Source organism: Bos indicus, chromosome 11, assembly GCF_029378745.1.
Source record: "Bos indicus isolate NIAB-ARS_2022 breed Sahiwal x Tharparkar chromosome 11, NIAB-ARS_B.indTharparkar_mat_pri_1.0, whole genome shotgun sequence".
Taxonomy (NCBI): Eukaryota; Metazoa; Chordata; class Mammalia; order Artiodactyla; family Bovidae; genus Bos; species Bos indicus.
This window is the reverse complement of record NC_091770.1, coordinates 44,243,067-44,268,002: the sequence shown is the minus strand read 5'-3', so window position 1 is coordinate 44,268,002 and position 24,936 is coordinate 44,243,067. Positions and strand designations below refer to the sequence as shown.

General features: G+C 49.8%; 1 protein-coding gene across 2 annotated transcripts in view; it reads right to left on the bottom strand.

Annotated features, from left to right (window-relative positions):
• The window catches only part of EDAR (ectodysplasin A receptor), a 52,297-nt gene extending 45,902 nt beyond the window's left edge, over positions 1–6,395 (bottom strand). For both annotated transcript variants that reach the window (XM_070798749.1, XM_070798751.1), the window contains exon 1: positions 6,164–6,395. The gene's annotated coding sequence lies outside the window, so the exon portion shown is untranslated. The remainder of the gene's footprint in view (positions 1–6,163) is intronic.
• Positions 6,396–24,936: the final 18,541 nt, after the last annotated feature.

The following is a 24,936-nucleotide window of genomic DNA, read 5'->3' as shown; positions in this document are numbered from 1 at the left end:
GAGAACCTGGGAGACGGGCGGAAGGATGCTCACTGCAGGAGGCCTGCACCTCCAGAGGCCCTGCTTTGATTAATTGATGCCACAGGAGGTACACAGCCAGCTCCTTAGGGAACACGGACACGTGTTTGTCGGTGTCTCGATTCTGTTGATTCTGTAAACATAAGGAGAGGACGGCATTCTGCTGTTCTGACTTTTGCATTCGTCACAAAATAAATATTTGCCTTCAAAAGCAACAACTGGGAAAGCCATCAGGGTAATATTCTCAAGCGCCGCCCCCACGTCCCAGCCAGTCATGAAGTCAGAGCCGAGAGCCGCGTGTGGTCTGTTTGGATGATGATTTTTGTGTGGAAACTTGAGGCTGGAGACTGACAGGCAGCAGTCTGAGAGAAAGTGTGGTTTCTGGGTTTTTAACACCTGTGTGCTTGCTCAGTCATGTCTGACTCTTGCAACCACATGGACTATAGCCCACCAGGTTCCTCTATCTACGGGATTTCCCAGGCAAGAATACTGGAGTGGGTTACCATTTCCTATTCTAGGGGTTCTTCCCGACCCAGGGATTGAACCCACATCTCCTGCATTGGCAAGCGATTCTTTGCCAATTGCGCCACCTGGGAAGCCCCTATTAGAGTCCACTTAAAACTGAATATCCCCAGTCACAGGGACATTCTGCCTTGGTTTCCTCTGACTGTAAAATGAGGAGCAAAATGGCTTAAATGGTTGCTAACAGGGCATAAAGTCATTTGCTCAGACCTTGGGGTCATGGGGACAGGGCTGGGCCTTCCGGAGCCACGGGGGTAGATCAGGTGTCTTCTGTGTGTTTGCACATCTTAAGGACGGATCTCTCTCTCCAAATTCCCCTAAAGAATGAGCTGAAATTTAAGGAGGTTCTGCTGAAATTAAAAGACATGGGTTGGATGATTTATCTCCCTAAAGGAGCCTGTCAGCTAAGAACCACACTGTGCGCTGAGACACCACCCTGCCCCGGCCACTGACCACTTGGGTGTGCCCTTCATGGAGATGCCAGCTTTCTGCAGAGGACTGAGTGTCTAAACAGCCCCGGAGTGTGCATTCTAAGAGATTTTCTTCATTTTATGGGCAGGAAGTCTTAGGAACAGCCACTCTGAGCCATTATTAAGAACTAAATCTGAAAGAAAATGGACCTTGAGAGTCATGATGTGCCTTTGAGAAAGTATACTTCAATATTTTTAAAGATTAGGGCATTTCTGGGACTGATGTGATGATTGTTAGATAAGAACACAGGCCTCATACAAACCATTAAAACCATAAACAACATATACAAGGTCAACAAAACCACCCCAAACAATAGACATTTGCATCCATCCCATCCCTCACCGTGGTCTCTGGTACCATCAGAGGGCTGGCTGGATGCCAAGTGGACGAGCCCACCACCCCCCACCCCTAGCTCATCCTCAGGATCTGTCTGTGAGCTCTCACTGCCGTGGGCACCCCAGAGACCCTTCCTCTAGGATGACTTCCTGCCCAATCCATTTCCGTGGTCCTGTTGCTTGGGAGAAAATTTATACCTGCCAGATGCCAGTGTTCACCTGCTGGATGGGCCAAGCAGCCAAGTTCTCCTAACTCCTCAAGGGCCAAGTACAATGGACAGAAGCAGCTCTGACTCGCCAGCTGGGCGCTAAACAGATCCCTGACTCAGTTCCCCAACAGCTCCTTGGATGGAGGAGGAGGCTTCCAAACTGATCCATCAGGGCACTGCTCTGTCCACCCAGCTGTGTCTCTCCCCCAGTGCTGGGAAATGTGTCCCCATCTCTCCAGGAGAGGCATGGGGAGTGGAGCCGTGAGGGGGCTCTGGGCTGACTGTGGGAGCATCCGGTCGGGCTGCGAAGGGTGGAAGGCCATATATCTGCCTCTACAGGAATGTTAAGTGTTTCCTTCCAGTTTGAAACTATTAAAAATGTAAGCATGTTTCAAGTTGAAATCTTTAAACATTTTCTCAGAAAGGGCCCCTTTGTCATTGTTAATTTCTAAGAGAGCCAATGTTGGGTTGAAAGCCCAACTGCTCCCACTCTGCCTGCCTCCAGCCCCACCAGCCCCACCAGGGTCCTCAGAAAGAGGCTACCTGCAGATTGACTCGTGGGGGTGGGTTTCACATATACTCTCTGGCCTTGCTGTGGGCACTGAGGGTCTCAGAATGACACTGTACCATTTAGTCTGCCTTCCCACTGCCCTCAGTGAAGCCCAAACTACTTGCCATGGCCTCCAGCCCTGCTCCCTCCATCCTTGGTCTCCTATCATCTCCCGTTTGCCCCTCTTCCGTCAGCTGTAGCCACACTACCTTCCTGCTGGGGTGGGGCGTCTCAGATGCACCCCCACCTGGCCACCCCTCAGACTGTACTGCTCAGGAGGAGCCCTCACTTTGATGTAGGCTCTTCTCTGCCCATCTGTGTGTTTGTTCCTGGTCCAAGGTTTACTGAAGTGTCATTTTTGTGTCTGGACTGTGTCTCTGCTCTCCTTGCTAGGGGGCCAGCATCCCAAAGCAGGGGCATTTCCACCACCACCCATGGAGCACCGCGTCTCCAGTCCCAGAGCAGTGCCTGCACCCTAGCAAGCGCTCAGAAAAGATTTGTCAGATGAATAAACGAACATTTAACATACTCGGAGACTGAACAACCACAACAATGAGACACACATTAAATCCGCCATGAAATCCTACCTTCTCTCTCCTGGGTGCAAAGTTTAAGAACTATGGAACTGGAAATACGGCATCATGGACATTTTAGTGGGAAAGATTTGGCCCAACAGCTGTCAAACCACGGCCTCTTGGTTTGTGTCTATAATCTGGATTTGCGTGTCTGTCCTCACGTCCTGAGAAAGTGCTTTATGCCAGGATTAAGGCGCTGTTGGCAGAATTTTCTCCCTATTGTTTTCAGGCGACTACCGTCCTATTTCAGTGTTTGGGCTCACCTTGCAATCGCTATATCCAGCCTCTGAAATGTGTCAACCGTGAGAGATCTAGAAACAGCACAGCTGAGCAGGGCTTCCAAGCACAGTGATGGCAGCTCTGCCCATCGGGAGAGGGGCTTCCCAGCTGGGCACAACCTTGCCAAGTATAAGGCATGGCTTGTGAGTGACTGGGGACTGGACTCAGGGGAGTGGGTCATGGCTGCCCTCTCACCTGAGCGCATCTCCCCATGGAAGGCTCGGAATCACCGTCCTGCTGGACCTGTCTGCTGGAGACAGAGTTCTCCGAGAACTGTGTACCCAGGACTCCAGACATTTCTGGGGCCCCTGGTATTTGCCTTTCCCACCCTGGATGACCGGGCACCAGGCTTGAAGGAGCACCATGTCTCCGAACCCAGAGGGGTGGCTCTGCCAATGGGATCTACCCCACAGTGGGATTAGAACTGCCAGCGACCTTTCTCTGACTCGAAATATCCCACCCACCACCCACCGTGGACACTGTCACTGAGCGCCCTCCACTCTCAAGGGGTACTGAAGCCGCATTGGGTGGTGGGATCCCTCACCCACTCTCAGGCCAGGCCTACCCTGCCCCAAGATCCAGGCTGTGCTTCTCCTGAGCTCCAACCTTGGTGGGATGACCCACCTAGGGCAACAACTCTGCTCCTGGGACAGACCCTGGAGAGGAGTTCAGTGCAGAGCAGTCTCACTGTTCCTGCTGACAGAGGCCAGCCCTGAACCTCAGGGCCACGTGAACACCTTTCTTTGTTGCTAGAATCATCAGACTGAATCGCCTGAAATCCCTGTGGTCACCTGTCTGCACTGCAGAGAGACAGCCGCACCTCATTTCCATCTTGCTTTCCCCTGTCACCAAATCCTTGTGGGGGCAGCTCCCCGAGATAATGCATAGTGCCAAGGATGACACGAGCCCTGAACTTGAGGTTGACCTTTCTTACCTGGGATGTTGGGGCTGACACAACCCTGAACCCGAGGGGTGTGCCTGGGGTGTCTGGCACCCTCTCAGCTCGTCCCCACAGAGGCAGCGGCAGTAGGTCTAGTTTCTGCCGACTTTCCACCTACAAGGTGCGCAGCACGAGCCTGAGCGCCCGTGCTCCACCCCCGTCAGCCACGCTGGGGTCACACCGTCACCAGCCCCGTGGCCGGGCATCCCTTCCCCTCTAGGCCTTGATTCCCTTGTTTGAAAAGCAGAGAAGACAAGCGTGAAAGTGTGAAGTGTAGAAACACAGAGCAGAGGCTAAGTGCCCACATGTTCGTTATCCCTCGCTTTATTTCAGGCAATAAAATTTGAGACTGAATAAAATTCTAGCTGAGCGCACGACGGACAGCATCCTCACTGTGACACAGGGGCTCCGCCTTTGTTTCCCAACTGATCTAATGCACTAAGTGAGCTTAATGCAAGTTAATTAATGATGCTGTTGGCAGGCGGAGCTACCTGAGCAGAGCCTCGAACAGCATCAAAGCCAGGAGCCGGCAGGTGTCGGCCGGGACAACTGAGGAAAGCAAGCCCGGGAGGGAAGCTCGGGAGGCGTGCAGGCAGGACCCGGGGGCCAGGAGGGGACCGCCGACTGAGCACTTCAACACTGGGCCAGCTTCCAACATGCCATCCTGTTTACAGCTTCTGTGTTTGAATTTCAGGTTTACCTGAGTCTTTGAAGCTGGGTTCCTGGGCATTTCCTTGAGAATGAACTTCATTTTTTTTGCAAACTGCAGAAGTTAGGAAGAAAACTTGGGTGACCTGTCTTCCATCTATGGTCCTTGGGGGCTTCAGGAACTTTGATGGGAGGAGGATGCCCCCAGTTAAAAGAGCCAGTGGGGTTTACATCCTGTGATGTAGCAGTCAGACCAGGTCTGTGCATGACGGAGCTGCATGAGGGGCTGGGGTTACACACTGACACCCAGGGAAGAGGGCGAGGCCCCCTTCAAGTCTGAACTTCACAAATACGAATCTTCCACAAAGCGAATACCTTGTTTACTTTCAGAAACTGGATGGTAATCAGAGAGTGAAGTTCAAACATTTCAGGGAAATTTTATTTACTTTCTCCTCCAAAGACATGTGCTTCCAGGACTGCCCTCCAAATGTGCTGTCATGGGACTGTCCTTCATCACCTGGCTCACCTGGGGGAGGCGATGGGGGCAGAGAGACCCCAGCTGAGCAAGCCCAGGCGGGGCCTATCCTCTCCCCGGTGACAAGGGACCTGGGGTGTCATCAGGATGAACTCCCATTCCCCAACTTTGCAGAGTAGCCCTCTCTATGGCAGATCCTGTCAAGATGTAACTTGGAAGGTATTAAGGCTTAGAGATCTCAGAGTTGGGCAGGAAATATTTCTGTTATCTGAATTGACTCTTTTTTCTCCTTTGGTTCATCATGGTTTTTCTCTCTTTAATATTTGAATCAGCTGCAGTTTCATCCTTAGTTGCAAAGTACCTCAGCACAACTTCAGAACCTCAGACAGGATGGGCTGAGCTTCCTCTCTCATCGCAATTATCCCCCGACTCCGTCAAACTCCCCCGATGGATGGAGGGACTTTCACTCCTCCTCACTCACCCCTGTGGCTTTACCATCCCTCTCGGACCTCTGTCCCGCTGCCCAACACCTCCAGCCTTCTGGGAGAAGCAGGTGCAGTTACGGCGAGAAGATGGGGAATCAGTGGCTCTGGGGCAGGAGCCCTAGTGGCCCCCATGCCGTCAGGGTATCGAGCGGAGACTCATTTGGAGTGACAGCCGGAGCCACCAGACAAGTGTCTCCACCCAGTCACTCTATGTCCCCCCACCCACCCCAAAACATGGGGGCCACAACTTTGGCCTTGATTCAGAACCACCCAGGAAGGTGGCTTCGGGGACCCTTGGGGACCCCTGCTGCTGCACACAGCTCACCGTCCCAGAGCAGCACACCTCCAGGCTCCAGGAAACCCCAGGCTCTCAGCACTGAGCCCCCAAACCTGCTGAGCACACAGACGCAGCTCCTTCGCCAGACACACAGCTAGTAGCAAAATGGGGTGTCTGGTGTTTCCCTGAAAACAAAGGAACACTCTCAGGTCTTAGAACCAGTAGCACAGACGCATGGTAACCGGGGAAAGCTTGTTGAAACGCAACCCAAAAATGACACGCATTTCAAAAATGCACCTGGGCTGTCCCGGACGGTGACACCTCCGTCTCATCCATAGCCCAATCGCTTAGGAAAACAGGAGAGAAGGATAAGCCTTACCTGGACCCCACTGGGGGGTCTGTTTCCAATCCCAGCAGAAGATGGTCCTTGAAGAAAGCCAGGCTCCGTCCCGTTGCGGCCCCTGGGCTCACAGGTGGCTGCAGGCCGTGATCAGGGAGCAGGTGCTGGCAGGGCAGGCGTCCACAGAGCTGCCTGGGCTCCCGTCGCTCACTGTCAGCCCACTTCCCTCTGCTCCCAGGACTCCGTGCTCTTCCCTGACTGCCTGTCCCCTCCTGGGGCCTCCCGTATGTGGACTTACCTGCGCCCTCTAGAGGCTTCTCCCTGCAGCAGCCACCAGAGTTGGGCGGGGGCGTGGAGGCGAGTGCGGGGGCGGGGGGGCGGGTGGCGGGTGAACAACTCTGCTCCAGCCCCCTGCACCTGCTCTGACTTCCTGCCCAAAGACACCTTTGGAACTATAAAATCATTGGTTCCCTTTTCTTAGGGGGCGGGGGTCTTGCTTCACTTCAAACAAGCAAAGCCTTTGGGCACAAGAACAGCAGGAAACTAAATTGGCATCAAAATCCTGTTCATCAAAGTGCTCACCCAAGGATCCGCACTGAGATGGCCACTGACTGGGCTACCGCCTCTATCCAGCTGTGAAGCCCCTTCACTGTTCCTGCCTGTTCCCCCCCACCCACACACATTTCCTGCAGGTGAGTCACCAGGACTGCACTTCTGTTCCCCCACACCATACACCCCCTATGACTGCAGACAACCATTGTTGTTCAGTCACTCAGTCGTGTTTGACTGTGACCCCATGGACTGCAGCACACCCACAGCACACCTGTCCTTCACCATCTTCCAGAGCTTGCTCAAACTCATGTCCATTGAGTTGATGATGCCATCCAACCATCTTGTCCTCTGTCGTCCCTTTTTCCTGCTGCCTTCAATCTTTCCCAGCATCAGGAGGGTTTTTTCCAATGAGTCAGTTCTTTGCATCAGGTGGGCAAAGTAATGGAGCTTCAGTTTCAGCATCAGTCCCTCCAATGATTATTCAGGACTGATTTCCTTTAGAATTGACTGGTTGGATCTCCTTGCTGTCCAAGGGACTCTCAAGAGTCTTCTCCAACACCACAGTTCAAAAGCATCAATTTTTCAGCACTCAGTTTTCTTTACGGTCCAACTCTCACATCCCTACATGACTACAGGAAAAGCCATAGCTTCGACTAGATGGACCTTTGTTTGCAAGATAATATCTCTGCTTTTTAATACAATGTCTAGGTTTGTCATAGCTTTTCTTCCAAAGAGCAAGCATCTTTTAATTTCATGGCTGCAGTCACCACCTGTAGTGATTTTGGAGCCCAAGAAAATAAAGTCTGTCACTGTTTCCATTGTTTCCCCATCTATTTGCCATGAAGTGATGGGACCGGATGCTATGATCTTTGTTTTTTAAATGTTGGGTTTTAAGCCAACTTTTTCACTCTCTTTCACCTTCATCAAGAGGCTCTTTAGTTCCTCTTTGCTTTCTGCTGTAAGGGTGGTATCATCTGCATATCTGATGTTGTCAACTTTTCTTCTGGCAGATAACCATACATCCCATGTAACTCTAAAGAATCATATACCCCCTGTGACTACAGATAACCATAGACACCCCATATAACTCTAGATAACCATATACCGTCTTCAACTGCAGATAACCATACACCCCCTATGACTGCAGATAACCATAGACACCCCATATAATTCTAGATAACCATATATACCCCGAATGAGGCAGGCATCACCAGATTTTATCCACCGATGTGAGGTTCTGTGTTTATTTAACAGAACTTGGTCAAACCCAACATGTGCAGCTAAAAAAGAACTAAGTCTGGCTCCTCTTTTCTCCCTGTTTGCCCAGGGTTTGTACTCTGGACACTGCTTCTCACAAAAGAACCCTCTCCAGGGAGGGGGCACAGACATGGTGTAGAGGAAGCTGCCGTCAGGGCTGGGTGGGGGCAAAGTGAGCATCCGACTATGCCCTTAGCTCTCCCTGCTTGCCTCCCTGTGACAACCACTCCTGCCCCCCAGTGATGTCAGCAGTAAACAGAAATATAATTGAAATTGATCCTCCCATGAATGACCTTGGGAGCCTGAGCAGCACAAAGGTTCAAATGCTAAGTCTTTTCCGTGACCTGCAATGTTGTCATTCAGTCTCATAGCACAGACCAGTGTGCTTTTCTAATAAAGGGAAACATATGAGTCTTATAAGACCTATTTGCAGCAGAAAAACTAAGAGAAGGGGGAAAACTGAATTTGGAAATACAAAATATTGACAGCTTCACTTAAACATCAACAAATTCATTTTCCAGTATACGAGTTCATATATCTCCCAGTATTCATGGCTTTGGGGAAATGGGACAGTGGCCCAAGAAATGGCCGCTGTGTTATCAGGGGGAGCTCTCGACATGTGGGGAGTGTGAGCCTGCAGTATGAACAGGTCACGTCGTCAATTCAGTGCATTATACGTAACAGAATTTATTAATGCAATCTTTAGCATATTTATGAGAAAGTTTCAGAGTATATCTGAAGGCAGCAAAACCATCAGTTTACGAGGATAACGTGGTCTGGGTGGTGTTTAATTCCACAGCCCTTCCTCCTCACCTGTCCTCAGAAACTTGGCAACAGAGGTAAACCTGAATGGGTCCATTTTATCAGGGATCCCCCCTGGCTGGCCGAGTTGGCGCCCAGTCTCTGTCTCAGTGCTCCTGTGAATGAGGTACCCTTGCGGCTCCCTGCGGCTACCACTGCAGAACTGTCCCCAGAGCCAGCATGGGGTGAGGGGTGGCAGGGTTTCCAAAGAGGCTGCCTCATCTGATGGGGGCTTCCAGAGAGGCTGCCTCATCTGAGGGGAGCAGCTTCCAGAGAGGCTGCCTCATCTGGGAGGAGGCTTTCAAGAGAGGCTGCCTCATCTCTGGGGGCGCTTCCAGAGAGGCTGCCTCATCTGAGGACGCTCCCACAGGAGCTGGCTCAGGAGTGGGGGCTTCTACTGTCCTTGGTGATTGTACGTGGAGCCCTGACAACTGTTGCTGGAACGCCAGTCCACAGAGCTTCACGGGCAGCTCACAAATCTGAATTTTTTTTAAAATTTTATTTTATTTTTAAACTTTACAATATTGTATTAGTTTGGCAAATATCGAACAAAATAGAAAGCCCAGAGATAAATCCACGCACATATGGACACCTTATCTTTGACAAAGGAGGCAAGAATATACAATGGATTAAAGACAACCTCTTTAACAAGTGGTGCTGGGAAAACTGGTCAACCACTTGTAAAAGAATGAAACTAGAACACTTTCTAACACCATACACAAAAATAAACTCAAAATGGATTAAAGATCTCAACGTAAGACCAGAAACTATAAAACTCCTAGAGGAGAACATAGGCAAAACACTCTCCGACATACATCACAGCAGGATCCTCTATGACCCACCTCCCAGAATATTGGAAATAAAAGTAAAAATAAACAAATGGGACCTAATTAAACTTAAAAGCTTCTGCACAACAAAGGAAACTATTAGCAAGGTGAAAAGGCAGCCTTCAGAATGGGAGAAAATAATAGCAAATGAAGCAACTGACAAACAACTAATCTCAAAAATATACAAGCAACTCCTCCAGCTCAACTCCAGAAAAATAAATGACCCAATCAAAAAATGGGCCAAAGAACTAAATAGACATTTCTCCAAAGAAGACATACAGATGGCTAACAAACACATGAAAAGATGCTCAACATCACTCATTATCAGAGAAATGCAAATCAAAACCACTATGAGGTACCATTTCACACCAGTCAGAATGGCTGCGATCCAAAAGTCTACAAGCAATAAATGCTGGAGAGGGTGTGGAGAAAAGGGAACTCTTTTACACTGTTGGTGGGAATGCAAACTAGTACAGCCACTACGGAGAACAGTGTGGAGATTCCTTAAAAAACTGGAAATAGAACTGCCTTATGATCCAGCAATCCCACTGCTGGGCATACACACTGAGGAAACCAGAAGGGAAAGAGACATGTGTACCCCAATGTTCATCGCAGCACTGTTTATAATAGCCAGGACATGGAAGCAACCTAGATGCCCATCAGCAGATGAATGGATAAGAAAGCGGTGGTACATATACACAATGGAGTATTACTCAGCCATTAAAAAGAATACATTTGAATCAGTTCTAATGAGATGGATGAAACTGGAACCTATTATACAGAGTGAAGTAAGCCAGAAAGAAAAACACCAATACAGTATACTAACGCATATATATGGAATTTAGAAAGATGGAAACAATAACCCTGTGTACGAGACAGCAAAAGAGACACCGATGTATAGATCAGTCTTATGGACTCTGTGGGAGAGGGAGAGGGTGGGGAGATTTGGGAAAATAGCATTGAAACATGTATAATATCATGTATGAAACGAGTCGCCAGTCCAGGTTCGATGCACAGTACTGGAGGCTTGGGGCTGGTGCACTGGGACGACCCAGAGGGAGGGGAGGGGAGTGAGGAGGGTGGAGGGTTCAGGATGGGGAACGCGGGTATACCTGTGGCAGATTCATTTTGATATTTGGCAAAACAAATCTGAATTTTTTAAAAACAGGAAATCGTCTCAGTTTTCAGTATTGACAACTAACACAACTGTGTGGCCCAAACAAACACAAACGAGGTCTCTGATCTGGGTCAGCCCCGGGGTAGCATCTGGTACCCTCACAACCAGACTCAGTCCTCCATTAGGTCAGCTTTGAACTTTAGATGCTAATAGCAACTAAGGGGTAAGGTTTCAAGCCATTCTGCTTTTCTGAAATGATTTTTGCAAATAAACCCACCGCAGCATCTGAGTGAATTGACCCCTCCCTCAGTTTGCTTATCGTCCCCCTAGAGTGAGACACACGGGGCTCGGCCTGAGCCTGGCCTAAGTGCTGAGTGACGCCAGCTACTGCTTCCTGAATTAGAGATCACCACCTCTTTCAAACCACCCAGTTCATTCCATACAGTCACTTCCGGCTGTAGCTAAGGCGGCTCGTGGGTCCTGCAGCTATATGGCAGCTCAAACCCTAATGACAACCATTTTACAGAATCACCAGGATGACTTTGCTCCCCACCCTACTGAGCAGGGAGACCCCAGAGTGAGCTAGACATCAAGCCACCCATGTTATTCCGAGACTAGGCACCAAGTGTGACTTGTACTCTTTTAGCATGAAAGCTTGTCATGTGGTGGTAACACATGAAGATTCCTGGGAAGGCTGATGGCAGAAAGCATTAGCTGTGATGTCTGTACTTCTCAGCTGTTACGCTTTACAAAGACTTGTGAAGTCCATGTGATTAAGACTTTTATGTCTTCTAGAAGGCAAAGATTGAATCATTTTGTTTTTAAATCACACAATTTCCTGCTTTATTCTTAGAGAAATGTGGCAGGAGCATGGATAGAAATGCAGCCCCTTTTGCTCTGTGACTTTCCATCTGAGGTAGAGGTCAGGGGCTTGAGTTCAGGCTGTAAGAGATGGAGGGTTTCATCAGAGCCAGCTTCTCACCTGCTCACCGGATTCAGACCCACCCTGGGCTCCTGGCACCACCACCTCATCTGTGTCACAGCAGAGACCAACTTGCCCTTCAAGGCAGCCTGCAGAGCTGAGGCCAGCCTGTGCATTCCCTTCATCACAAGGGGCAACAGGAAGGGCTTCTGGGAGCGCAAAGACCCCACACAGAAGTCCAGCCACATGTCAGCAGGGACAGGAGCTTGAATCTAGCGTGTCTATCCTGTGGGAGGTCTGACCTTTGTAGAATCATCAGAGTCAGGGCAGAGATGGCATGCCAGGTGGGGAGGCTACAACTGAGATGCAGACTGCATCCTATGAGGAGCACAAAGGCAGAAAGAAGAAATCCTAGGAAAGTTCTGGCCGAACAGTCCTCCCACTACCTTGGAAACTGGGGCGGTCCTGGAGAAGGAGCACAGGACTCGGGCCTTGATGGGAGATGATGACACGGATGTTGGTGTTTCCCATGCCCCCAGCACCTGCACTTTGCATGATTCGGAGCAAGCCTCCTCAGAGCAAGCCATCCAACCATCATGCCCACCACCCCGTGTACAGGTGAGAAAACTGAGGATTCACCTGATGGAGCAACTTGCCCACTTGGCTCTTAGGGTACAGAGCCAGGTAGCCTCCTGCTCCAGGTGATCTTCCAGTTCCAGGTGACCTTCTGCACCAGGTGACTTCCTACTCCACGTGACCTTCCAGTTACAGGTGACCTTCTTCTCCAGATGACCTCCTTCTCCCAGTAACCTTCCTGTTCCAGGTGACCTTCCTGTTCCTGGTGACCTTCCAGCTCCAGATGACCTTCCTACTCCAGGTCAGCTTCCCGTTCCAGGTCACCTCCTGCTCCAGGTGACTTCCTGTTTCAGATGATGTTCCTGTTCCGGGTGACCTCTGCACTAGTCTGACTGCTAGAGTGTTTCACAGAGTGGACGACCTCTCATTCATCTGATACTACTCACACACTTAGGTAAAAGGATAGGCTGGTAAATTTCAGTGGGGGACGTTTGTTACATGAGCCCTTAAAAATAATTATACTGATTTTTTTTCCTGTAAGAACAGTCTGCCAGAGATTTGAGCAACACAGAATAACCTAAAATGTTCATAATCTCACTACCCAAGGTCACTGGTTAACATCTTGATGCTGATTATGTCAACCTTGTGCTCAGTGTTGTTCCGTTCCATAACTGTGATCACACTGTACCTATAATTCTGTGTCCTGTCCTCTATGTCTGTACTTTGCATATCTCACTTTACATAATCCTCTAGAAATCCCTAATAGCTCAATTGGTAAAGAATCCACCTGCAATGCAGGAGACCCTGGTTTGATTCCTGGGTCGGGAAATCCCCTGGGGAAGGGATAAGGCTACCCACTAGCGTATTCTTGGGCTTCCTCTGTGGCTCAGCTGGTAAAGAATCCACCTGCAATGAGGGGGATATGGGTTCAATCCCTGGGTTGGGAAGATCCCTTGGAGAAGGGAAAGGCTACCAACTCCAGTATTCTAGCCTGGAGAATTCCATGGGCTGTATTGTCCATGGGGTTGTAAAGAGTTGGACATGACAGAGCAACTTTCCTGTCACTAGAAACAGAGTTTTCACAGCTAGTTAATGTTTCATCACCTGGATGTGCTATGATGTATTTAACAGTTCTTCTAACTTTGGACATCGTCAGTGAACTCTTCCTCTCAAAAATGTTAGTGAATACGTTTAGACTCCCTGTTTTCTGGATCTCAGGCTTTCTGCTTTGTTGTTTTATCCTCTTGCTCTGTTGGGGACATTCTCAGGCTCCTGATGAACAGTAGGCAATCCTAGGCAGTGACTGTTCTACGTCTCGATTGTCTGAAAATGTCCCCATTTACCCTGCTAACTTGTGGCTTGAATGGGTGTAAAATTTTAGGTTGGAAACGGTGTCCTTTGAGCTGCTGGTGTTGAAGTTGAGAGGGTCACAGTCATCTGGCTCCTGGTTTCTGCAGTTCATCTTTCTTCTGCTTTTCTCTCTGGAAGTTTGTAGGGTCTGTGTATTCGCCAGACTCTGAAATGCCGTGATATTTTTTCACCACCATCTAGCTCTGCTTTCACCCATTGTGGGGGGCTCAGAGGGCCCCCATTCCTGCACCATGTCCCTACCTTTTCTCCTGACGGAACCCCTGTCATCCAGTTATTGAGCTCTGGACAAGTTTTCTAATTTTCCTTTTTTGGTGGATTGGTTGGGTTTTGTCCCTTTTTCCTTTCTCCTTTTGGGGGAGTTTCCTCCACTTTACTTCCAAACCCATCCGTCGGGTTTTTACCTTCTGCTGTCATTTCTTAATTTCCCAAAGATCTTTCTGTTCCCTAAAAGTGGTACGACTCAGCTGTTCCGTCTCAGACGCTGTGCCATCTCTCAGAAGGTGATGACACTGGTGACCTCAAGTGACCGCCTTCTGCTTGAGGTCTGTCAGGTTTTGTCTGTTCCACCACAGACGCTGTACCCAGATGTCGGGTTATCTCTGACGTCTGCCCGCATGTGGGGGGATTAAAAATCTCATCCGATGCTCTGAGATTCGTCAGCCTCAGACTCTGTTTTATGTCCAGATGGCAGGGCCTCCTAGGGCCGGCCCTCAGTCATCAGCATCTTAGGGTTTCCCTTCTGGCTGTCCCCCCCACCTCCTACGTTGCATTCCTGGCGTCCAGGTCAGGGGGGTGCCAAGGTTGCTGGGTACATCACGTTCTTATAGCCTGGTCTCCTCACGGGGCCTGACCCCCCAGCCCAGGAGCCTCCACAGACGGGCCTGGAGCCTTCTGTCCCCTCGGTCTACCCCGAGTGGTGCAAAGCCAGAGTGAGGGAGTCTCAGAGACTCTGCAGCCCCATGCAGGATGAGACAGTCACCCCAGGCACCTGCCACTTTCCCGGGCTGAGCAGGAGGGTCCATGCCCACAGCGCCTTCTCCTCCAGGGCTGCCTCACACTACTGCGGTTTCAGCTGTGCTGTCTCCGCTCCCACTCTCTCTCTCTCCAGAGATCATGCTGCGTTGAAAACCCTCTTGTGTCCATTTTCCTGAGGTTTTGGAGGGAGCAAAGGTGTGTATCAAGTCAGAGTCTCTAACAGGCGTGACTTTTCCTGGAATTCAAGGGCTCTCATTCCCGCCAAGTCACCAGCCGGACCCGTGAAGCTGTCACCTTGGCTCTGAGCTGATCCAGTAATAACCAGGAGTCTGGCCACTTTTCTGCCCTAGTATCCACGGAGGCAACGCTGTCTTTCTCTTTAAAGAAATGTAAACTTCATTTAAAAGAGAGGAACATTGTGTGTCTGGGGGTTGTTCTGAACTGCCAGGGCCCTGCACACAGCTAGGGTGAGAAGCGCTGCTCGCTGTGTCCACCCGAGAGGCCCAGAGGCCCATTGTGCGTGATTCCAGCCAGGGCCCCCTGGAGGACACGTTCTCAGAATCCCCCTGTCTCTGTGTGTGCGTGCTCAGTCGTGTCTGACTCTTTGTGACCTCATGGACTGTAGCCTGCCAGGCTCCTCTGTCCATGGGATTCTTTAGGCAAGAATACCAGAGTGGGTTGCCATTTCCTCCTCTAGGGGATCTTCCCAACCCAGGAACTGATCCTCTGCCTCTAAGGCCGTTCATTTCTGTCCCTTCCTTGGGGGAGTAACTCAGTCTGGACCCATGTCCTTGTGATACCAGCGGGGATTGACCTCTGCACAGATTACTCTTCTGAGTCATACAGCTCATGGTTGAAAACTGAGGCCAAATTCACAGCAGATTTTTATAAAAATACATTTTTTACTGTCAGCACAAAAAGGCAGTTTTTCCCCATGTGATTTACTTTTTTAGGATAATTTTTTTCATCCAACAGCTGTCACTATGGTAGCCTGATTACTTTTTAACTTTACAACTGATTTCTCTTGAAAAGCAAGTGGTTTAGTGTTTTGTTTGCTTCCTTTTAGAAAACATTAATAGATAAAGGGGTAATTGCAAGAGCTTGAGGTAGTGTAATATCATTCTCAGTGTAATGATTTGCCTCTCTCAAGGAAGCGCTGTTCTTACAAGTAAATGGCTGGTTCCCTTCAGAGGCGCACCTGCCCACTTTGAGCAGTTTGCAAGAGGCATCAGTGCACTTGGGTTACAGATGATTTAACAATGTACAAACATCACTAGAAAAGCGGGGGAGTGTGTGCCCTCGGGCAGCCCTGTGACACACATGGTTGTCTATTCAAGCCTGTTTGTATTGCAAAGTGCAGGGTAATCTCTTTCCACTCATTCTTAATGGCTCTGTCTACTCCCATCCCGGATTGTTACTGGATAAAGTTTGAAGTTCAGAGCAAGTCAAGTTACTTTGTTCCCCAATTTTAAGCAACAGGGAAATATTCCAGTTCTGAGTTTTCTAGACAATAGGACAAGCCAGCTAGAATTCCAGGGTCTTGGAGACAGTATTGGATGTGCGTTGTTTATGGGCTGGTGAGCCCTTTAGTGCTACGTTTAATTTTTATGAAGTCATTGCAATCAACAGTCTCTCCAGCAGACAGGAAAGGTCTCCCATCAGTGAGAACACAGCCTTCTTTTCCATGTACTCCTCAAGTGGCCGCTGCTTTAGAATTTGGGTTAAGACATGAGGGTCTTGCTGGGAACTAGGAGAGGCCCTGAGTGTGTGAGCTTGACTACCCTGAGCTTGGTCCCTGTTGTGCCCAGTCGTGAGCCTCACAGGATTCTGCGGGTGCAGTGGGTAATGTGTGCTGTGCAGTTGAGGGGGGTGGGCAGGAGGAGACCAGGGCTGGAGCAAGGCCCAGAGTCCAGAGGGGCCCTGGACTCAGAGGGGCCAGTCAGGAGAGGCTGCCCTCTGACCACACACGCCCCTCCTCTGCCATGCACTTCTCTCCCCCAGACCCTCTCACCCCTCCCTGCTTTCCTGTTCCCCTCAACAACCTGGGTTATTCTCTGTGGTCAGACCTGTGTCCTAGAGGGTAGGGAGAGCAGAGCAGTCTGGGCTCAAGGGCTCCCTGGAAAGAATGAAACTTTCACTGACAAGTTATCTCCCAGGCTTCTGGGACAAGGGAATGTATGATGTCACTCTGAGCTCTGCAAAGAGGGCATCCATGTGCCTCCCAGGTCCCTCCCCATATTGCTCATTCCACCCCAGAGACTCAGCATGGCCAGCATGGTCTGTTGAAGGCAGGGAGGGTCTGAGTCAAGACTGGAGACCTTCTGAGCCTTTTCCACTTCCTCTACTGGGTCCAGGCAACCTGATCTGGGCATCCTTACCTCTGGGGCTCCGAAGGGGTGACTGGCTTGGTCAGCTGAGTAGCCCGACTCCTGGACACAAGCTCAGAACTTTTGACCCCAGCCTGGAGCTTTGAGACAGACACTGAGGTTGCCTACCCAAACTTCACTCTTGTCTCCCAGAGGGTCCAGGGCCCTTGAGACATGTATGTGGCTCCTGGGGGCGGGGGTGGTGTGGGGGACTTGTGTGGCAGATAGAACAAATAAGTGGAATCATTTGGTTATCATGACTTCAGCTGTGATGGCTTATTCATTTAGGCCTCAGTTCAGTTCAGTCACTCAGTCATGTCCGAGTCTTTGTGACCTCATGGACTGCAGCACACCAGGATTTCCTGTCCATCACCAACTCCTGGAGCTTACTCAAACTCATGTCCATCGAGTCAATGATGCCATCAAACCATCTCATCCTGTCGTCCCCTTCTCCTCCCGCCTTCAGTCTTTCCCAGCATTAGGGTCTTTTCCAATGAATCAGTTCTTTACATCAGGTGGCCAAAGTATTGGAGTTTCAGCTTCAGCATCAGTCCTTCCAATGAATATTCAGGACTGAGTTCCTTTAGGATAGAGTGGTTGGATCTCCTTGCAGTCCAAGGGACTCTCAAGAGTTTTCTCCAACACCACAGTTCAAAAGCATCAATTCTTTGGTGCTCATCTTTATTTATGGTCCAACTCTCACATCCATACATGACTACTGGAAAAACCATAGCTTTGACTAGATGGACCGTTGCTGGCAAAGTAATGTCTCTGCTTTTTAATACGCTGTCTAGGTTGATCATAGCTTTCCTTCCAAGGAGCAAGGGTCTTCTAATTTCATGGATGCAGTCATCATCTGCAGTGATTTTGGAGCCCCCCCAAATAAAGTCGCTCACTGTCTTCATTATTTCTGCACTTATTTTCCATGAAGTGATGAGACGAGATGCCATGATCTTTGTTTTCTGAATGTTGAGTTTTAAGCCAACTTTTTCACTCTCTTCTTTCATGTTCATCAAGAGACTCTTTAGTTCTTTGCTTTCTGCCATAAGGGTGATGTCATCTACATCTGAGGTTATTGATATTTCTCCCTGCAATCTTGATTCCAGCTTGTGCTTCATTCAGCCCGGCATTTCACATGATATAGTCTGCATTTAAGTTAAATAAGCAGGGTGACAATATACAGCTTTGGCATACTCCTTTCCCAATTTGGAACCAGTCTGTTGTTCCATGTCCAGTTCTGACTGTTGCTTCCTGACCTGCAAACAGATTTCTCAGGAGGCAGGTCAGGTGGTCTGGTATTCCCATCTCTTTAAGAATTAGTCACAGTTTGCTGTGATCCGCACAGTCAAAGGTTTTGGCATAATCAATAAGCATATTTGTGGGGGGGGGGACTTTCTTGTTTTTTTGATGATCCAACAGATATTGGCAATTTGATCTCTGGTTCCTCTGCCTTTTCTAAACCCAGCTGAACATCTGGAAGTTCACAGTTCATGTACTGTTTAAGCCTGGCTTGGAGAATTTTGAGCATGACTTTACTAGAGTTTGAGATGAGTGCAATTGTGCAGTTGTTTGAACATTCTTTGGCATTGCCCTTCTTTAGGATTGGAATGAAAACTGACCTTTTCTAGTCCTGTGGCCACTGCTGAGTTTTCCAAATTTGCTGGCATATTGAGTGCAACATTTCCACAGCATCATCTTTTAGGATTTGAAATAGCTCAACTGGAATTCCATCACCTCTACTAGCTTTGTTCATAGTGATGCTTCCTAAGGCCCATTTGACTTCGCATTCCAGAATGTCTGGCTCTAGGTGAGTGATCACACCATCGTGCTTATCTGGGTTGTGAAGATCTTTTTTGTACAGTTCTTCTGTGTATTCTTGCCACCTCTTCTTAATATCTTCTGCTGCTGTTAGGTCCATACCATTTCTGTCCTTTATTGTGCCCATCTGTGCTGGAAATATTCCCTTGGTATCTCTAATTTTCTTGAAGAGATCTCTAGTCTCCCATTCTATTGTTTTCCTCTATTTCTTTGCATTGATCACTGAGGAAGGCTTTCTTATCTCTCTTGTTATTCTTTGGAACTCTGCATTCAAATGGGTGTATCTTTCCTTTTCTCCTTTGCCTTTCACTTCTCTTCTTTTCACAGCTATTCGTAAGGCCTCCTCAGACAACCATTTTGCTTTTTTGCATTTCTTTTTCTTGGGATGGTCTTGATCACTGCCTCCTGTACAATGTCTCGAACCTCTGTCCATGGTTCTTCAGGCACTCTGCCTATCAGATCTAATCCCTTGAATCTATTTGTCACTTCCACTGTATAATCATAATAGATTTGATTTAGGTCATACCTGAATGGTCTAGTGGTTTTCCCTACTTTTTTCAATTTAAGTTTGAATTTTCAATAAGGAGTTCATAATCTGAGCCACAGTCAGCTCCCAGTCTTGTTTTTGCTGACTGTATAGAGCTTCTCCATCTTTGGCTGCAAAGAATATAATCAGTCTGATTTTGGTATTGACCATCTGGTGATGTCCATGTGTAGAGTCTTCTCTTGTGTTGTTGGAAGAGGGTGTTTGCCGTGACCAGTGCATCCTCTCGACAAAACTTTGTTAGCCTTTGCCCTGCTTCATTTTGTACTCCAAGGCCAATTTTGCCTGTTACTCCAGGTATCTCTTGACTTCCTACTTTTGCATTCCAGTCCCCTATAATGAAAAGGACATCTTTTATCAGTGTTAGTTCTAAAAGATCTTGTATGTCTTCATAGAAATGTTCAGTTTCAACTTCAGCATTACTGGTTGGGGCACGGACTTGGATTACTGTGATAGTAAATGGTTTGCCTTGGAAATGAACAGAGATCTTTCTGTCGCTTTTGAGATTGCATCCAACTACTGCATTTCAAACTCATTTAGGCCTTACCTCACTCCACAAGGAAGGTGGAAGGCTCTGTGATTGTTATTACTGTTGAGAGTCACCTGGACCCCTTTTTACTGAAACGTGGTTGTTGTATGATGTTGTATTAGTGTTATGGGCCCAAGGGCCTGGAGTACCAGCACTGAGTCCCACGAGGTCCTGCTTCCCCCTGCCACAGCCTGGGACACCCACAGGGCTGCAGGCTCGACCTTGTAGTCCAGCTCTGCCCCGTCTTGTTCTGTGAAGGTAGGTGAAAGGAGAGACTCTATCAGCTGGAGGGCAATGCGGGGCTGAGCGCGGCCCAGGTCAGAGTGAGGCTGGAGTAGCTTTGCCAAGGCAGCTCCTATCCTTCTGTTGTAGCCACACGTTCCAGGAAACAAACTCACTCAGAAAGACAATGCAGATAGTGAAAAGCAGTTTATTACACCAGCGGGCCCAAGGCAGAGTCTGCTCTTAGCCAAGGACCCCGACCAGCATTTGTGAAAATCTTTTATACCCCATGTGTACGTGTCTGAACCCACCATTCCAAATTCCTTGAGACTTACATAAACAAAGGAAAGGTATCCCAATAATCCCATCATTCACGTGTTATGTGTTCCAACAGTTAAACAATTGGCCAATAATCAATAAGCCCGAGGTTACACTTTGATTGGTACAGAAAAATTTATGGCCAATAAATAAATCACCCGAAGGCAGGGGTGATTAATGTATGTTTTCTCTTAGGTGATGAGTAACCTGCATATGATCCTCAAGGTTCCCCTGTCCAGAGGGGGTCTTATCCTTCTGTTGTCGTTTCCATAGACACTAAACACAGAGTTCAGCGTCCATTGGAGAGGTGGCTGAGTATGATCAGCATGAACAGGCCTAAGATGGAGTCCAGGCCCTATGAATTCCTTCTTCACTGCCAACTGTTGAAGTGGGCTCTCTGGTGCTCGGGGAAAGGGCACATGGTCCTTCCAGTGGACAAGGCTGGCACTGTTCTGTGGGTTTGACTTTTGGCTCCAGAAGCAGAGGAGAGGGACCTGCAGGGACAGGAAGCATACCCCCACCTGAGACCCCCCACGTGCTTTAGACCCCGGAGTGGGCATTCCTAACTATTCCTTTCTCCACATGTCTCTCCTGTCCTCACCGGGGCTATGGCCCAGGAGCCCAAAGAGCGTGTCTGCCACCATCGCCGATAGCCTGTGTCTGGGGGTCAGTGGGTTGAGCTGATGGTTACATTGAGGCTGTGACCACCTAGTGGGAGGTGAGACAAACTGGGGGTGACCCCAGAACTCTCAAGGGTGGCCTGGTGGCTTGCTCCCAGCTGGCTGCCCCTATGAAGGTGACACTAGCCGTCTGGGGTCAAGGACCTGACTCTGTACCCAGTCTATGGTTCATCCCTCACATCTTCAGGGAGTCTCCCTCCATCCAGCATCCACTCAAGACTGGTTTATGTCTCAGACGTACTGCCCGGTGTCCTTCTCCAAGGAGAACAAGCCCCCCTAACTGCCCCTTGCCATCTCAGAGTGTCTTGTCTGTGTAAACCAGGTTTCCAATTGGGCCAGATTCAGGGGCTCCTGGAGGAGACCCCCAGCCTAAACCCCAGCCCCACAGCCAGGAGACCAGGCTCCATTCTCCACTCACCCCGTGTTTTAGAGCTTTCCCTAGAAATCCCATCTCCCTCTCTAACCAGATGGCGGTATGCTAGGTAAAATCCCTTAAAGTTCTCTTGTAAGTGGATTTCACATCAACGAAGCCGGTCTTGTAATGTCCTTGGGAGGGTTAAAGTTAGGAGGTGCAATAACCCGTCACTGTGCTAATGGACATCACAGCTCCCAACAGAGCCCGGTGCAGGCGGGTGAGCAGGAAGTGTTAGCTGAATGGGAAAATGAATGAGTGAGTGAATGAATAAAGAAACAGCCCCGCCTGCCAGAAGGGAGGGCCCTGGAGAGGGGTCACCTGCACACTGGGCAGGAGCAGGACTGTCCCAAGGTCCCAGGTGCTAAAGTTCTTGGACCGTTTTTGTCGACACACCAAGTTGTTATCCATGTTCTGCCTCAACAGTTTTTGAAACCTTCCCAGACCTGACTCTCCTTTGTGGAGTGGATGACAGCGAGACATACACCTAACTGGCACAGCTCCTAACAGCCCACTGACAGGGCGTGGACAGCTCTGTGATCAGCCACCTCTGTGCTTCTTGTTGCCCTAGTTGCCGTGAGGGCCCGGAGCTCACGGGGTAAGGCCTTTCCAAGATTCTCACCCCTAGACTCTCCTGTGGTCACTCGGCTGCAGAGACCGGTCACCCTTGGCCCCCTAGCTGGCCGGCACGTCGGTCACTCCAGTGAACACGGAGGCGGACCCACAGCCCCAGGATGCCCTGTGCTTCTGGCGTTTTCTGCCAGAGGCTCAGCCCCGCCGGCTGGGCTGAATAGACCCAGAACGAACCGGTACCAAGTGGCTGTTCCAGTGCTGCTGGCCCTGCAATGGCCCCGGATGCCCGGTTTCATGAATGAATGAGAGAGAGCCCCGTCTTGGCCATCAGCCAACAGAACCCTCTTCCCTCTGAGCATTTTCTTCCACAAACAAGCTTTTACTTTTAAAAATTTCTTTCACTTGAAAGCAGTGCCCGCCCCCGTTTCCTTGCCCCCCACATTTGTTCACTCGCTTTGACCTTCTGCCAAAACTCTGTTTCTTGAGGCTCAGCTGCCCACCTGCCTGGATCACAGTGTCAGTTGCGGGGCGTCCTCAGCGTTCAAACCCCCCAAGGTCACAGGGAACAGAGGCTGGACTGTCTCCTTTCTCTTTTTAGGGTTTTGTTGCAGGTTCCTTAGGGCTTCCGCTGGCGTAATTACCGCCGTTTCCTTCCCAGAGCTGCCCACCTCCCTCTGTTTTGCTAAAAACTCCGTCTATCTTCTGAGATTTCTTTCCTGGTTAAAGTTCTGGCCTGTCTGCCTGCACCTCAGTCTCATGGATTCTGCTTCAGGGTGTTTTACAGAGCAAGCTTGAACAGTGATTGTTCTGCTCTCCACTTTTTTGTGGAGGGGAGGTGACACAGGACAACTGAGTGGAGCTCAGGGCCCCTCCCCAGGCCCGTGGGCTCGGCCGTGCCTGCCACCCGCCTGCGGCTCCTCTTGTGAAACTTACCTGTGGTGACTTTGTACACACGGCGTACTTTCCTCTCCTCCCACACACCTTGCACCCCACTAACGAGGCCCCTTCCCAGGCCGTGAGAGACGCAGGCCTTGGGGCTGCCTCACCTGGGCCCCTCCCTCACCGGTGGCCCAGGCAGGTGCTTTATACCAAGTTCAGGTTGTGATCATCGAGCCCTTGATTAAAGCCAATGTTGATTAGGACTCAGATCAGGATGGAAAATCAACCCCCCTCCCCAAGTTGTGGGGGTCATAGCTGAGCTGCAGATTCTGTGGGCATAAAGGGAAGCCTGTCCCCCAATGGCTATGGCCACCAGGCTCTTGGTCCCCTGCATGTGACCAGGAACTCATTTTCCCTGGATGAGGAGGCATGTTTGACCCACATCCAGGGGGTAAGAGATGGATAACCTCTGAGCACCCCTGATGCTGCCCTTGGGAAATACATTTCCTGCTGACCAGCTGTCAGGCCTGCCCTTGATCTAACCTTGAGGACGGTGCTGACTCCCACAGGTGGTCACTCATCGACCATGACCTTCCTTGAGAGGCAGCAGCTCCCCTGGATGGAGTGCTGTGGCCTCAGCTGGCTGTGGACGGACACGTCCATGTCAGTTTTAATCCATCCTCACTCGCTTCTGTGAGCTGGGAGCCTAGACTCTCCCTGCAGAACAGAGCCTTGGCGATGACCTGGACACCATGGCCCCCACCTCCAGTCTGGACCAGCCCTTGAAGGGTGAACCCGTGGCACTTTCTTCCTGTCCCCACTCAGTTTCCCCCCTTCTCTGGAGGGTGTAAACGCTGGGGACAAGGAGACAGAAGCTGGAACCTGGGATGCTGGGGGGCCAAACTGAGGGTCTGCAGGGGGAGGGGTGAGGCCAGAGAGCCAGTAGATGGGGGGTACCAGTGGAGCAAAGGTGAGTCCTCCTGCCCCCACATTCCTTCTCTGGCCACTCTCTATATATTGCATGGATCTGGACTCAGGCCAGATGCTCCCAGACATGTCCCCAGTAGTTTGGTCCAAGCTTCAGGGTCTGGGATGAACCGATGGCATGGTAAGCAATTGTGGAGATGTCTGGGCTTGGGTGTGGCCTCTGCTCCACACAGAACTTCTTGTTAACAGTCAGTAAATGGTGATGGCTAATGATGACCTGGAAGCCCATCCAAGAGGAGAGGGCTTGAAAAGGGCACAGGGAAAATTGCAGAAAAGAGAAGGGGCACATTTAAGCAAGGGGAAAATAGGGCTGGAACACAGGTTAGTCCTGCCCTTTGGTGGAGGCTCTGCCATACTGCCAGCAGTGGAGAGCTGTCCTGGGTTTTTGAGGAGTCACTTTGCTGAAAAACTGCCCTAAATCACATTTTCCAGGGGTCAGCTTGGGTCAACACACATCCAAACTGACCAATAAGTTTAATGCAATTCCTGTTAAAATCCAAGCAAGGTGCTTTGTAGGTACACGTTTACCCCAAAATTTATGTAGAAAGACAGGACCTAGAACAGCTTAAAAAAAAAAAAATCATGAAGCACAGAATAAAGTAGGAGAAGCCTCTGTGTCTTACTATCTAGCTCCAGGGACCAAGGGAGGGTGGCCTCAATGTTGCAGGTAGGGGGACCCCTTCCAAGGCCTGAGAGGGGACTCTTGTCTAGTACTCAGAGATACACAAGCTGACAAAGCAAGAGATTTTATTGGGAAAGGGCACCTGGGTGGAGAGCAGCAGGATGAGGGAAACCAGGAGGACTGTTCTGCCACGTGGCTCTCAGTCTCGGGTTTTATGATGATGGGATCAGTCTCTGGATTGTCTTTGGCCAATCCCTCTGACTCAGAGTCTTTTCTGGTGGCGCACACGTTGCTCAGCCAAGATGGATGCCAGCAAGGAGGATTCTGGGAAATGGTCGGACATGTGGTGTCTCCTTTTGACCTTTCCTGAAATCTTCCAGTTGGTGGCTTGTTAATTCCATGTTCCTTACCTGTCATAAAATAACTCACAAAAATGGTTACTATGGTTCCCAGCCAGGGTGGGT